At 45.2% G+C, this 15,684-nt stretch overlaps 1 protein-coding gene across 5 annotated transcripts in view; it reads left to right on the top strand.

Annotated features, from left to right (window-relative positions):
• Nucleotides 1-15,684, top strand: part of LOC310834648 (ephrin type-B receptor 5) — a 158,834-nt gene that overhangs the window by 11,215 nt on the left and 131,935 nt on the right. For 2 of the 5 annotated variants that reach the window (XM_083718593.1, XM_083718592.1), the window contains one exon: nt 6,292-6,352. The gene's annotated coding sequence lies outside the window, so the exon portion shown is untranslated. Of the gene's footprint in view, nt 1-6,287; nt 6,353-11,814; nt 12,517-13,541; nt 13,690-15,684 lie in introns of those variants that run through there. The other 3 variants (XM_083718591.1, XM_083718589.1, XM_083718590.1) reach the window with 3 other exon arrangements.

Genomic DNA, 15,684 nt, shown 5'->3' on the forward strand with positions numbered 1-15,684 from the left:
GGGTCTCCAGCCGTTTTTGGACTACAACTCCCATCACCCCTAGCTAGCAGGACCGGTGGCCAGGGATGATGGGATTTGTAGTTCAAAAAAGAGCTGGAGGCCCACGTTTGGGAAACACTGATCTAAATCAAGGATAGGGAATGTTTGACTTTCCATGGGTTACTGGACTACAGCGCCCATAATCCCTGACCATTGGTCATGCTGACTGGGGCTGATGGGAATTGAAATCCAACATCATCTGGAGGCTACAGGTCCCGTGCCTCTGCCTTAAATTCTACTACTTAAGCAGCTATCTTCACCTTGCCACATTGTACTACTGATCCTCTTCTGCGCTCACAAAAACCATTGGAAGTAGAGTCATTAACTGTGAAGGTTCTAGGTGTGAATTTCCTCCTGTGTTTGAGGGGCTGCTTTCTTCTAAGGATTTCAAAGCCTCTAAACTCGCCGGTTTGTACACAGCACAAAGATGCTCATTGCTTTCTTTATGAAATTGATCCTAAATTAGTGCAAAGCGAAGAATGTTCTGCTGAATTATTATTTTTTATTTAAGTACATTTTTTGAACCAGTTTTTACAACTCTCTGTGAGTCCATACATAAAACTTAAGTTAGCCAAAGAGTCTGTGCAAATAGAAACTATTTCTCAACACTTTTTGTCCCATTCTAACACAGTTCACAAGAGGCTAGAGTTACAAAACAAAACAAAACAAAAAAAGCACAGCTTCTTTTGGCCTTAACCCTTTTAGCATCTGATGTATAAAATTCAGCAGGTGAACCTTTTCACTGCAAGGTGATAAACACATTACTGTATCTAGCAAATGTCTGTATGCCAAGCTACTGTTAAATGCTCAGTTGCAGAGATTCATTGCTGGCAACTCCACATGGCACGTTCCTCTATAGAAAGTGTTCAGTGTTACTTGTGAATATGCCCTAAAATAATGAAATCAATTGTGCATTTTCAAGAGCATTAATGAACACTCTTCTCCTGCTGCAGTTTATATACATTGCCACGATGTACATTAGATGAGTACCATGTTCCTGTACATGCATGCACACCCATGCCTGCAACCTCCTGTTTGGGAACCTGTCATTGCACGTGAGCAACAGCTGTCTCAAAGGGACACACCTCAGCTTAACCACAAAGTGAATGTGGCTTACGCTTTCAAATCGGGTGAAACCTGGTTTGAAGAGAAACCCATCAAAGAGCAGTATTTTAAAAGAAACTACAGGATAGAGATTGGTTGTGGCTAACTTCATGTGTACACTGCTTCAAACATCAGGGATGGGAGTGTGTTGGAATCTGAGTAAATTGTGATGTGTATGCAGCCTCTGTGTGAAGTCTCCTTCCCAGTACCTAGAATGTTGCCATTACATTGTTCTCTTACTGAAGATGCTGGTAAACATAGTTCTACAGGATGCCTAAGTCCATACGATGAACAGGTGGCATGGAAACTACTTTTCCCAGAGGTCCTTGTGCCTGGGATCAGCAGCGGCCTTTGGGCTTTAAAATTCCCAAAGGCCGTTAAATTATACTTTATTCTTTTAAATTATACTTAAATTATACTTTATTCTTTTTTCTATTTTATTTTATTTCAATCTGTTCTGCATATTAAAGAGGGGAACTCGTGGAAGGGAGCGGGGTCGATTTTAGGGGATGGAAAAACATTCTTAACATTGGGTTAATTATAATAAGTTTAAAATTTGGGGTAAGAACTTGCTGAATCTATTTGAAGGAATTGGAATACAAGAGGGGGTGGGGTGGGGAAGTCCTGGAAAGATGCTAATGAAAATAAGGTTATAAAATGGATGTTTTATTTCTTTTCTTTTTTCTGTTATATTTGAAAATGTTCAATAAATATTATTAAAAAATAAAATTCCAGTGGTGCCCTCTGCGACACCAAAATTTGGTGCCCCCCGCCTCTTGCCTTCCCTTTGATGTCATGGTTGCAGCACCCCCTGTGGCGCCTTCTTGGCTCAGCACCCACAGCGGGCGAACTGGTCGTGCCCCCCTAAATCCACCTCTGCTGGGATGCCACTGCCACAATCACCAGGCAAGTCTGGAAGAAGGGAAAGGCAGGTGTCGGGATCCTGTAACAATCCCAATTTAATTAATATGCAGGTTATATATTCAGACTTGAAGGGGAAGTTTGCTGTTTTCCCTTGGGAAATAGCTTTGTATTGTATGCAACTGAATCACCAAAAGAGTTTTCCCATCACAACTTTCAGATCAGCATTTGCTATAAGAGCTAGACCCCCATGCCTACCTTAAAAAAAAAAAAAAAGTGGTTTGGAATTTTTTCACTACCAGATTATGTGACAATTACGAAACACATCACATTTTCTTTTTTACATTTTTTTATACATTTTTCATATTTTGAATATACATCATACATTTTCCATAATAAATCACTTCCTTCAGAACTTCCCATTCCATGGCAACCTTATTTTGTTGCATATCCTTTCCTTCCATCCTATTTCATCCTACATATCCCTTATTGTTAGTAACTGCTGCTTACACTGTTGTTCCTACTTGTAAGTTAATTTAAATATTATATCACGAAGAGTCGGACACAACTAAACGACTAAACAACAACAACAACAAATCTCCTTAAATACTCTCCCAGGTATTTCCACTCATCTTTTATTTGAGTCTTGTCTTGGTTTCTCTCCCCCCCCCCCCCCCGCTGTCATATATGCTAGGTCTGTGTATCCTATCAATTTATCTTGCCAAAAAATGGCAAAAACCAATCACATTTTCTGCCCTGTCATGGAGTTGTGGAATAGAGGCAGGCAGCTCTGAATAGCAAAGTGAGGCAGCACAACGAGTACATTCAAACTTTGCGAGCCACAGACATTTGGTAGAATTTGCGCCTAGTGCTGCAGAACTCCCAGTGTTAAGTCAGACTTGCTGGAAAGGCTTGGCTGTTATGTTTTGGGGACTGTCTGGAGCATGTTATGTTTGGTTCCCATTCTTCTCCTCATCCCCTGCCAGTGTTCGCCGCTTTGCTACCTGTTTCCATTCCCACCTCTTTTGCAGAGCCACCCATCTCCTCCCAGCCTTGTCCCCTCTCTGCATGCTGCTCTTGTTCCCTCTCTCTGCACCTTTGTGCCATTCAGCCTCTTTTGTGCCTATCTTGTTCATTCTTTCCCTTTCAGCGCCATTCCTCTTGTCTGGCTCGCCCCTCCTTCCCTTCGCCCTCATGGGTGGTTTTGTCTCCTTGGTTTGTGTGGTCTGCCCTGCACATTCCAGGCCTTTCTCTCCTCAGGACCTGACATGTTCCCCACAGAAAAGGGGATTTATCACATGGATTATGCTTTTCATTCTGCCTTTTGTTTTCAAAAAAATTCACCCTTCCCTCCCCCCCCCTTGTACTTTGTATACACAGACTTGACAATGCACATATCTGAGGGCTTTTCTGGAGTGCCTGATGCATATGATTCTTTGTGCGTTTTAGTTTGAATTCTCCATCTTTCGTTTCTTTATGTATCCCAACACCACAGGCCTGATTTTGCCAGCTCAGAGGTGCGTTCCCTGCTCTCCCCCCCCCCCCCAATTGCTCCGCTCCGAAGCAAAAATAGGCCTGTGCATGCTCATACCATCCACCATTTCTCAGACGACAAAGAGAGAAAGAGAGGCGCTTGTGTACTTTCTCAAACCATCACGGGCACATGTTGTTGAAAGCTTTCCTGCATCAGCTATAGGTTGTGTTGCGTTGCTCCACAAAAATCTGTCCGTTGCTGGCTTCTGAAACAGGGTGTGTTAGTAAACTGACAATAACTATTTTTCTATCCCACCCCTCCAGGCCACAACACACAAACATGTTGCATTTAATAGAGTCTTAAATCCTTCAGTGAATCTGGCATATTAAAGAAAAGCCTCCTGTAACCTTGAACACGTTCAGCCACAGCTACCACCTGAAGGGGCGAGCTGCAAGAGGAACAGTGCATTTTGTGCCCCTGTACATGCAATTACATATATGCGCAGGAACCCCACCCTGCCCAAACTAAATTATAGAGACGGAAGGGGAAGATGCTGAAACCTGGGCAGGGGGAGGATTTTAGAGCGCTCAAAAAGAAGAAATTTCAAAGCAGGCCAATGCTTCATCCAAATGGCAAAACAGGGATGGGGATTTCGTGAGGTGCAGGAACCTGAAAAGCAGGACTTTCTCTGTCTGGGGGGGGGGGGCAACTGGAAAATTGCGATTATATGAGCCTATTGTGCATGTGGTGGTGCTGGCAGTGTTTTGGGAGCTGCCGCTTTGTATTCCCATCTGAACTTTTGTTTTCAGTAGGGTGCTCTTGCAAGTTTGCAGCGGCGGCAGCAAAAGCCCTCATTAAAAATGCGTGCGCAGCAAAATCCTGTGGCAGAATAAATGGAGACATTCAGCACACCCTTGAAACAAAATCCATATGAGGGAGCCCCCCTCCCCCTCCCCGCATCTCCTGCCCTGATAGCACAGGGATTTGAGGCAGCGGGTCTGGCTCTTGCTGTTGCGTATGTGTACATCTGTGGCTACAGGAACTTTGCCCAAACTTCATTCAAAGCAGTGGGTCTTTCAGCCTTTGCTTTCATTCTGAGCAGAGGGAGGGCAGAGGGGGGACCACGGGCCGCTCCATTTCCACAGAAAGGGGGGGGGGAAAACGTTGCTCTAGCCATTCTGAGCGAAGCATCCACATCCCATTTCCCTACCCCTGGTGCAGAGTGGTGAAGCCCCACGGCTGCTCCTCTGTATGGGTCAGCTGCTCCTCTTTGTAGCAGAAAGATGGAGCAGAAAAGGGGGAATGAGACGTGAAGAAATTTACTACACATACTGAATCAAAGCACTGATCCTGAGAAGGCCTGAATGCCTACAGCTCTATTTTTTTTTATTACAAAGAACTCGCCCGGTTCCTTTTGTGTGAAGCAGCTGTCAGAATCAGACCCTGTTTAATATGTGTCAGGCTATCCAGCCGCGAGGGCGGTGTGCAGGGAGTTTATAGTATAAATGGCTGTGGCTGAAAACCCCACCGAGGGGGGATTAAGTGTCTGGGGCTGCTGCAGAAGCCTTTGGAATCTGCAGTGCTTACGTTAGGGTTGCCAATCGGGGGTTTAGCAAAAATGCTAGAGGGGTGTGTGCCAGAAATGGGCAGAGCCAGGTTGATTGGCTAGTGTGTGGAACGTGGCCATTTGGAGGACTGGTCGAGGGGGCGCAGCCTGGTGCCCAGCTTCAAAGTATTTGCTATAGTCATAGAATCATAGAGTGGGAAGGGACCCAAGGGTCATCTAGTCCCACCCCTGCAATGCGGCAATCTCAACTAAAGCATCCGTGACAGATGGCCATCCAACCTTTGCTTAAAAGGAAGGAGAGTCCACCACCTCCCGAGAGAGTCTGTTCCACCGCCAAACGAAAAGTTCTTCCTGATGTTTAGTCGGAATCTCCTTTCTTATAGCTTGATGCTGTTGGTTCGAGGCCTACTCTCCAGAGTAGGAGAAAACAAGCTTGTTCCCTCTTCCATGTGGCAGCCCTTGAGATACAGTCACACCTCATGTTACGTTCTTTCAGGTTATGCCCCGTGGCGACCCGGAAGTACTGGAAAGGGTTACTTCTGGGTATCGCCACTCGCACATGCGCAGAAGCACAAAATGACATCACACGCATGCGCAGAAGCGGCGAATAGCAACCCGCGTATGCGCAGACGTGCCGCTGCTGGTTGCGTTCTTTTCATGTTGCGAATGGGCCTCCGGAACAGATCCCATTCGCAACCAGAGGTACCACAACCAGAGGTTTGAATATGGATTTCCCATCTTAATTGTAGTCAAACTGATCTTGAACCATAGGTGGTTGTTTAAATTAAAATTGGTAATAGTAAAAGAGTTGGCAGATCCCCCCCTGTTTACATTCAGTTCTGTGGAAACTTACAGACCCCACCACATAGAAAAATGTATTCTTGCGATTATATAGCATCTTCTTTTGTATGCATAACTTGAAATGTCCTGCAAAAGTCTCATGGGGAGTAGGGAATATGAAATGCAGGATAGTGAGAGAGGAATGTGAGCAGGTGTGCAGTTGTGCGTTCTTCCTATCAGGGAAGAAGAGGCAGATTTGTACTTGTGTGTTTGTGTATGAGAAAGACAGAGACAATGACAGAGAGACGGAGATATTAAGGGCTTTGTTAGGATTTTTAAAAGCTGGGCTACCTGCAGCTCGTGTTAAGACCCACATTGGGTTGTGGAGGCAGCTGTTAAACCGTCAACATTTTATTTTTTCAAAAACATTTCTAAATTCGGGGCTTTTTTCTTTTTCTTCAGCCAGAACTCGCCGGAACTCAGGTGGACGCCATTGCCATGATAAAAGAACGAGGGAGGTGTTCACAGTGAGTTTCAGCACTTCTTTTTTGCTAGAAAAATAGTACTGTCTAAACTTAATATTTAAAAATCTCTAAGTGGCATATGTGCGTGTCTGTTCCAGAGCTGGCATTAATATCAAGTGACATGAAACAGTTGCTTCAGACTGTTGCTTCCGGCCTCCATTTTATTACATTTGCTGTGCTTAAAATGTGTTGGGACTGATGTCACTCTGCCTTCTTGCGTTGGGTGTGAAAACGCCTGACAAATGCTTTATGTTACAGAAAAGACAGATCCCTGCCTTTGCACTGTGGGTCAATCATACTATTTGCACTCAATAAAAACAATGCCCAGAAGCTTCAGCTGGTCACAGATCCCAAATAAATATTTAGAGTGTGTTAAGAGTCATGTTTAAACCATTGCTGAAATGCATGTTTCTTCCTCCTCTGTAATACATGAAGTGCTACAGAGACCTACACCAGACTTGTCCACCCATTTAAATACAAAAACAAAACACTCTCACATATGATCAGCATCTTGGTCCTGTGCTGGAAGGCAACCCTCTGTAGTGAAATTCTCCAGCTAGCACATCTGGCCCTCACTATCTTTGGTAATGGAGCTAGACTTTCAGATAGAAAAAGTGATACAGTTCACCTGGGATTGTTCGGCTTCACATGGTCCCAATGCTTGCCCATGTTTGGAAGAAAACTTCCCCACATGTTGAAAACTAGCACAACTGAGAGGCAGCTGGCCAGAACCCTTTTCCCAGATACGTTAGCTTTTTCGTTAGGCAAAAGAGCTTGATGTGTGTGGATTGTTCAAATATAATTCTCTATTATACATGGCACAGTCCAAGAACGGTAGCAGCGTTAGATGTTTCTGCATGTACAGCTTGGTTCTTAGGGTGGCTCCATCAGTGTGTAGAGATGCAGATCTGGGATTTAGGGCTGCAAATATAACATTTCAAGTGTGTTTTAAGTGCATTGTACGCATGAGACACTAGATGGTGCTGATGAGCTAATGGCAAATTCCATATATATTTTAAAACTTTTTTTAAAAAAGAATTTTCACAGTGTTGTCTTTTTTTATATCTGTGTAGATTCAGCCTTGGGACGCAGGTGGCGCTGTGGGTAAAAGCCTCAGCGCCTAGGGCTTGCCGATCGAAAGGTCGGCGGTTCGAATCCCTGCGGCGGGGTGCGCTCCCGTCGTTCGGTCCCAGCGCCTGCCAACCTAGCAGTTCGAAAGCACCCCTGGGTGCAAGTAGATAAATAGGGACCGCTTACTAGCGGGAAGGTAAACAGCGTTTCCGTGTGCGGCTCTGGCTCTGGCCAGAGCAGCGATGTCACGCTGGCCACGTGACCCGGAAGTGTCTGCGGACAGCGCTGGCCCCCGGCCTCTTGAGTGAGATGGGCACACCAACCCCAGAGTCTGGCAAGACTGGCCCGTACGGGCAGGGGTACCTTTACCTTTACCTTAGATTCAGCCTTGTATTATAGAAGCAGAACTGTTTTGCAAGTCGTATCTTAACTCTGAAATATACTTAAAGCACTAGATGAATTGGACCCTTATTTGGAAAACCTTGTATGGGACACCCATCAGCCAGCGGCCAAGTTCACCCCAAATGTTCCTTCTGCTTGTTGATGCCACCACAAACTATTGGGCAGCTCCTTTTGATGGCAGAGCAGGTCGTGCGAAAGAAGGTCCTGGTGGATTGTATCCCATGTTAATAATCGTGTGAAGTTGCTATTTGTATCTTCCAATGGTCCTTTTGAAACTGAGTCTTGTAAAGCAAAATTCTCACAGTCTAATTCCAAGTGTTGATTATTCTGGGGGAGTTCCATGCACCGGGATCGAAAAGGGACTGTCAACATATTTCTCTTAGACAATCAATGTCACATTTTCTCTGCCACCCTCCCTTATTTAAGTAGCTATACCTTCTGCCATGCTGTGCTACTTTGGCCTCTGTTCTGTGAATGTCAAAACAACCAATTGCAAAAGACACAAATTAATCTCCCAGAAACGCAGGAGCTCGCAAGCTTCAGTCTGGGGGCTTTTCAAAGAAATACAGTACTGGGATTTGACAACTCTTAATTTCAATTAACTTCCACCAGATCCAGAAAACAAGTGCTCTTTGTATACAGTACTTAGATTTTAAATCAGCTTTGTCCAATTGGAGCTGGTGGGAACAAAATTAGCTGAACTGACTCGAAGATTCACCTGTATTCTTTTTAAATATCATCTTCCTGGCCTATGTAGACTTTGTTTCTTAAATTCTGCTTGTGGCACTGGGATCTGGATTATGTCTACAATACTGCACATCACACTTTTTTGGGTGCCGGTGTTAAGACACTTATATTTGCACTGGCATTGTTTATTTCTCATTATATTTATATCCCACCTTTCCTTGAAGGGTTGAAAGAATGGTTATCCGCCTCCCCATTTTATTGTCCTAACCACCAGGACTTTATTTCAGCTGGAACTCGCTGGCACTCAGTTCCAGCACCTCTCAGGTGGGTGCCATTACCATTATAAGAGAACAAGGGAGACGTTCATGGGGAGTTCCAGCACCTCTTTTCCTAGATAGATTGCAATGCTTACAACCCTGCAAGGTAGTCTAGGCTGAGAGATAATGGCTGGTTCAAGTTCACCCAATGAACTTCGTGCTGCGTAGGAATTTGTACTAGTCTTCACATTCTAACCACATACTACTTAGCCAGAGCTCTTTTTAATCCTTTAGTTTTAGCTTGCTCTATATTTTGTTGTTTGTTTAAATATATTTTAATTTAATGCTATCGGAATTGCTTTTACACTTTTGTACGGTGCACTGGAATCTTGAAGGTACCCTGGACTAGACTAGATTAAAATACCCTTTATTGCCTTGAGAACAAGGAGTTTGCCTTGGGATGGCTTTACTGAGTTGCAATGCAGAGGCAGGGAGCACTATATTTCTGACTCAATGCCATGGTCAGGTCTGTGGGTTTTCTTGCAGAACAAGGGAATGATCTTTCTTCTTTCCCCCTGAATTCCCTCAAGGCTAATCTGTCAGAGGCCGCATGCCATTGATGGGTGGAGGTGGGTGAGACCAGAGCCAAAGGGTGCACCCCCTTTCCCCCTTTCTGCCACCCTTTCCTTTTCAGTCCCCGCCCCCCAGTTGCCACCTGTGTGACTATACTTCTAAAGCACATTTGTCACAGAGTTTGCTCCCTCAAAGAATTCTGGGCACTGTAGTTTGTTAGCAGCTTCTGGGAATTGTCTCTGTGTGAGGGGTTACAGTGTTCAGAATTATCTGAGGTAGCAAAATCCGTGACAAAAGTGCTTTAAATGTGTGCACAGCGTTAGGTTGAGGGCTGAAGATTGCCTATCCCCCTCTAGCTGTAACCCCTTGTGAGCTCACAGGGTGGCCTTGGCCTAATCACTCTCTCTCCTTCGTTGTGAGGAATAAATGGGGGAAGACGCTTTGAGGAAAGCTGGAATGTATAAAAATAAAATTGCTGGCTGTAGCTGCTGTGCGACACCCATTGGTCATTACTGCCTCTCTAGCTTCCTCGTTCCATTGTTGGGCATCCCTTAAATAAAATAATAATAATAATAATAATAATAATAATAATAATAATAATAGTAGTAGTAGTAGTAATAGTAATAGTAATAGTAATAGTAATAGTAATAGTAATAATAATAATAATATTTATACCCCACCCATCTGGCTGGGTCCCCCCAGCCACTCTGGGCGGCTTCCAACAAAACACTAAAATACAATAACCTATTAAACATTAAAAGCTTCCCTAAACAGGGCTGCCTTTAGATGTCTTCTAAAAGTTTGGTAGTTATTTTTCTCTTTGACATCTGGTGGGAGGGCGTTCCACAGGGCAGATGCCACTACCGAGAAGGCCCTCTGCCTGCTTCCCTGTAACTTGGCTTCTCGCAGTGAGGGAACTGCCAGAAGGCCCTCGGTGCTGGACCTCAATGTCCGGGCAAAACGATGGAGGTGGAGACGCTCCTTCAGGTATACTGGACCGTTTAGGGCTAAAAGGTCAGCACCAACACTTTGAATTGTGCTCAGAAACGTACTGGGAAACATACTTATGCAATCCCTTATGCAACATCCTCCTTGCAGTCCCTATTTAATACGTTGTTGGCATCTGCCCATCTCGAGAGGCAATGGAGTGTGACTCTGAGGGCGAACTCAAACCACTGAGCAGCACTGAAGTGACCTCCAATAGGGTATAAGCTTTGGCAGTGTGTATGGAGGTCCTGGGCTGCCCAGACGACAAGACCTCCCTCTTGGCTTTATGGAAAAGCTGTATGGAAAAGTACCTTTTTAATGAAATTGCAGCTTTGATTTTCTTGTGTGAGGAGTATCAGTAGGGTTGCCAGGTGCAAAAGAGGACAAGGCTCCTTCACCACAGTTAGCAGTGTAGAAGATATAATTTCAGCAAGTACACCTTGTCATCATGCAAATGCTGGAATTGCCACTTCTACACAGATATTTAATGGTTCAGGAGCCTGGTCTGTTTTTACTTGCCTTTTAGGCAAAACTTCTGCAGTGGTGCATAAAGGTATGCTTGATCACGGCTCAGAAAAGGAAAAACTCACACAATCCCTTCTCCCTAACACAAGGTTTAATCCATAGATCAACCCACTGACGCTTTAGCTATGCAAATTGAGTTAGTTGCAAATTCATATTTTCAGGAGATTTTGCTTCTGGTGTGTTTCAGCATTATGGAATACACAGCAAAATATTAATGGCTGCTTTTCTTCCAGAAAGAAATGGCAGCTTCATGGGCGTAGCCAGGATTTATGTTGTTGTTGGGGAGGGGGGCAGGTAGCCAGGATTTATGGGGGGGGGGGTCCATCATCCTCTGTCTGGCTCAATCTAGCAGATTCCGAACGAAATGTCTCAACAACAGTTGTATTAAATTACTTGCTTTTGATCCCAAATGCTCAGAAAATCTGTCAAAATCTTTCTACAATTTCTACTTTTAGTTTAGTATTTTTATTGATTGATTTGGGGAGGGGAAATTGCCCCCTGCCCCCCTACCACCGCTATGCCCCATGGCAGCTTTTAAATTAAATTGCAAGGCTATCTTCCTCTTCCTTTAGTATTTCAAATATGGAAACTTTACTGAGGTTGTGGTAATACGTCAACATTCAATATATGACACGGCTAACTTGGGTTAAAGGCACGTAAGGAATCCCCTAACAGTTTTTTTTAAAAAAAAAAAATCTGAAAGCTTTGCCACTAAAGAGATTGTCTCTGGGCATGGGCAGAAGGTGTTTTGCCTCCCCACCGAACTATTAATAATAACCTGTGTACAGATGTTCAAAGCTTTTTCTATCTTTTTCTACCGCACTGGCGAGCTTCGGCGCAAGGAGCGTTTTTCTCCAGCGGGAGGGGGTGGGCTGGATGATCTCTGGAGTCCTCCTAAGCCCACTGCTGGCGGGGAGCGGGGGAAGGCAGGGCCTCGGCGTGCAGCTCCGCCTCCCGTACGCGCGGCTGCTCTGCTTGGGGCCGCCGGAGCCGGTGCAAAGCGAGGGGGAAATACGGCAGCTGCCCTCGCTGGTGTCTGCTTGGAGTGGGGCGCTGGGGAGGGGGGGAAGGAGGCGCGATCAAACACGGAGCCTGCAGCTCCCCCCACAAGACAGGCTGCGGAGGAGAAGCGAGCCCCCCCTTTTCCCTTGCCTACCCGCCCCCCAACCCAGCTCCGATCTGCTGCGCGAGGGCCCCCCTTTTTTTTGCAAGGGGAGCGCGCGCGCGCGAGAAGTCCCAAGAAGAAGCGCACAAGAGACCTGCTTTTGCAAGGAGGAGATCTCTTAGTAAAAAAAAAAAAGGATCTTGGCTGCAAGATCCCAGGCGAAAGATCCCGAGAAGGAGGCGGAAGGAGAAGAGAAGACCTTCCCGGGAAGAGAGGAAGGGGAGCTATGCAAACTCTCCCCGAGGTCTGCCTGCTTCTGGAGCGCAGACAACAGGCTGCCCGGGCTGGTCTGCTTGCTGCTCGAGGAGCGTCTGTGCACAGGCTGCGCTGAATGGACATGGAGCCCTTCCCGGGGATCCCGCGGGAAATAAACAAATAACTACATCGGTCTTGGGACTGCAAAAAGAAAGAAAGAAGAGGAAAGCAACCGAATGAGAACCTTTCCCGGATCTTATCAGCATCACAACTCAATGCATCCTCGTTGTGAGAGCGCCAGCCAGGTTGGTCCTTAATTTTTTTTTCCTGGGCAGAGGTGCATGGCAAACTGCTGGGTTTCCCTGTCTTAGAGAAACTGGAAGTGTGTCACTAGGGCTTGGGCCCATCGCTGGTATCCTGCCCCCCTTCCCTTCCTTTCCTGCAGATCTCCCCCCTTTCTTGTGTCAGATGGATAAAGGAGGAGTGGAGGCATAATTGAAAAATCAGGTCATGATTTCAAACCGCCGCACAGCTGGCTAGTGACTGCTTCACACACACAACACACAGGCAGCAACCCCTTTTTTTCTGCTGGGTTTGCTTATTGTTGCCGGGTGCATTTCTGTAGCTAGAAAGCTTTATGAAGAGCATCTGTTGAGCCTTCCCTCCCCCAGCCCCCCCAACAGTAAATCTGTAAGTGGAGTGGAAATTGCATCCTCTTGGATAAATATTGAATAGTTTAAACATGCGTATTCCTTTGTGTGCAAGGCAGAAGATTTAGTTTCCCTTACAGAAGGGCCTTGGGAAGGAACTGGGAAAGCAGTGGAAGCTTAGAGGTACCGGTAAGGAAGGCTCTTTGCAGACTGCCCTTTGTACATTAGGGGCTGCAGGAGAATGGGAGGGTTTGCCACAAGTCTGCCACCTCGCCTTGGCTTTTCGTAGGAAATGTAAGGCTGCACACTTTAAAAAGAATTAATAAATTAAGATGCAATTGCCCTTAAACTCTTGGGGAGGAAGGACATTCACACATGCCCTGGGTTTTTCCTAGCATGCATTCAGGCTACCCACAAGTGCACCTGTATTGAGAAGAGGAGACTATTCTCTCTGTCCAGCCCCCCCCCACGCCCACCCCCATTATGACTGCTTTTCCTTCTGCTGACACACACACAGAGAAAGCAAATGGATATAGGAAACTGGGTTACTTGCAACTGCAGCTTGCTGGAATTCCCCCTTCCCTCTTTGCCTTGGCGTTTCTGCCCAGCCTGACAGAAAGAACAACCCCTCTAGAAACACGAGTCAAAACATGAAACTTGTCAAAAGCTCTCTTCAGTTTCAGCTAATCTGCTCCCCTTGGCTGGGTTGGTCCAGGACGTTTCTCTTAAGTATGTGGGGCTCTGGGCAAGGAATGGTTTAGTTTTCCTTTCGCTACGGTTTTTTCCAATTCAGTGGAATCCGCACAGATGTGGACTTGTTAGTCCAAGGTAAAGTTGGATTTCCTAGTATGCTTTTTTTGGTCAGGACTTTTGGGGCTGTTGGAGTCCTTCTTTCACCACTCAGCTGGGAATTGGAAGAAATAAAGCCGTTACATCCTTTGTCTGGTCTCGGCACACGGTTCTCAGTGTTGGGATTGCAGATTGCAAAATACAGTACTTATTCCAGAGCATTGTTGTTCCTTGTCGGGAGAGATTTGCTGTGCTCCAGCTTTGAACAGTTTTCCTTGTCTACTGCTGAAGCTTAGAGGGTCTGGACCTGTCAGTGGAAGACTCTCGGAACCATATGTCAGCTGCTTTGAGCTTTTTGCAGGAAGCGTTGGGTATATAACACCAGGTAGACAAGATGTAATATTAATCTGGAGAGTAGAAGGTGGTTTGAAGAGAGATGATTGCTTGTGTTGCATACAGGCATATCCCACTTTCAGCAGCAGGAAACGGGCTTTAGTATTGTTTCAGAACCCTGCAAAGTCTGTTTGAGCCAAAGGTAATGGGGGGACAAAATAAATTATATGTACAGCGTGGGAAGCGATGCCTCTTTCTCTCCCTCTTCCTCTCTCCCCCCTCCCATTTTCAACTCTTTGAATTTGCATAATTTATACAGTCTGGGAACCGCTTAACAACCTAATCTGTTTGTGTGGACTAGGCCTGTGTGCGTAAGATTGCAGCCTGAAATGCAGCAGTGCAGAACATACAATTACATGCCCTGCTCCATTCCTCATCTCTCCTCTGTGCAAGACAGCCAATTCGCGCTTGCCATTCAGAGGCTTAGCTGTACTGTTCCATCTGCAAAATCCCCCTGTCTTTGGATCTTAGTGCATAGAATTGGGGAAATTACAAGAGTTGGAATGCATTGTCGAGATTAATCTAATTTGGCTGACTATTGACTTAAAACCGTCCCTTTAGGTAGATGTTCTTCGTGTCTCTTACGAAAATTCCTCCCATCAAACCAAGGCAGACACGACTGGGCAACTTTCTTCAGCAGCTTGTTCCATTGCCCAGTTGTTAAAGGTACCAGTTTTTCTTCCTGTTGCCCAGCTTTAATCTGAGGGACTGCAACTTGGAACAAGTTACTTCTTGTCCTTCCATCAGTGGGACTTGGAGGCAATTGTTCTTCTGGTTTTTTAGGCAGCTTTTTAGATGTTTGAAAATGGCTCGCATGTCCTCTCTTAATTTTCTCCCCTTCAAAAAAAAAAAAATGCTTTGGTTTTCATAAAATCAGTTTTTATTTCTTGCTTTCCCTCTCTCCCTTGTCTGAATTAACTCAATTTGTTTGTATCTTTAAAAATATCTACTATTACACTATGGAACTCCCTGACTCAGGAGACAGTGATGGCATTAAAAGATGGATTAGACAATTTTATGGAGGCAGTGTTAGAAACTCAGATATATAAGCTAGGCACCAAATGACTCCTTAAACCAAGGTTCCAGACACCAAAATGGAATGTATAGTTGCCATTTTGGGGCAAGACGGCTCTAAAGTCTTATTTTTCAAATGATGTACTGACTGTGATTGATTCTCAGTTAAACATCTGGTTAGTTCAGATGACAACCTTGAGCTAGGTTAAGAGCTTTGAGAACTTAACGAACAGTCACCTTATATAGTGACAGTCCATATATTGGCCTATTCCAACCTCTTTTTCTTAATGGTGACTGCTCCTGCTCAGGCCGCACAGAAAGAGCATTTTGGCTCCTGAAATTCATTCTGATGGTGCAGATGAAATATAACTGATAGAATTCTACAGGATGGGGTATTAGTGTGTGAAAACAGTCCAGATCCAATGATCTGCAGGCATTCACCTCCATCCTGGTGCCCAGACATCTTTACTTGTTCGAAAGTGGTCAACAGCCAAAATGCACCTGGCGCCTGGCTAATTTCAAACAGTGCTGATGGAGGAGAGGGTTATCGATGGCTGTGTTCTGCCTCCACATAGCCATGATGGCTAATCTTCTGCCTCCAATGCTTCTGAATACCAGTTGCTGGAA

This window comes from Podarcis gaigeae (assembly GCF_964106915.1).
Source record: "Podarcis gaigeae genome assembly, chromosome: 17".
NCBI classification, from domain to species: domain Eukaryota; kingdom Metazoa; phylum Chordata; class Lepidosauria; order Squamata; family Lacertidae; genus Podarcis; species Podarcis gaigeae.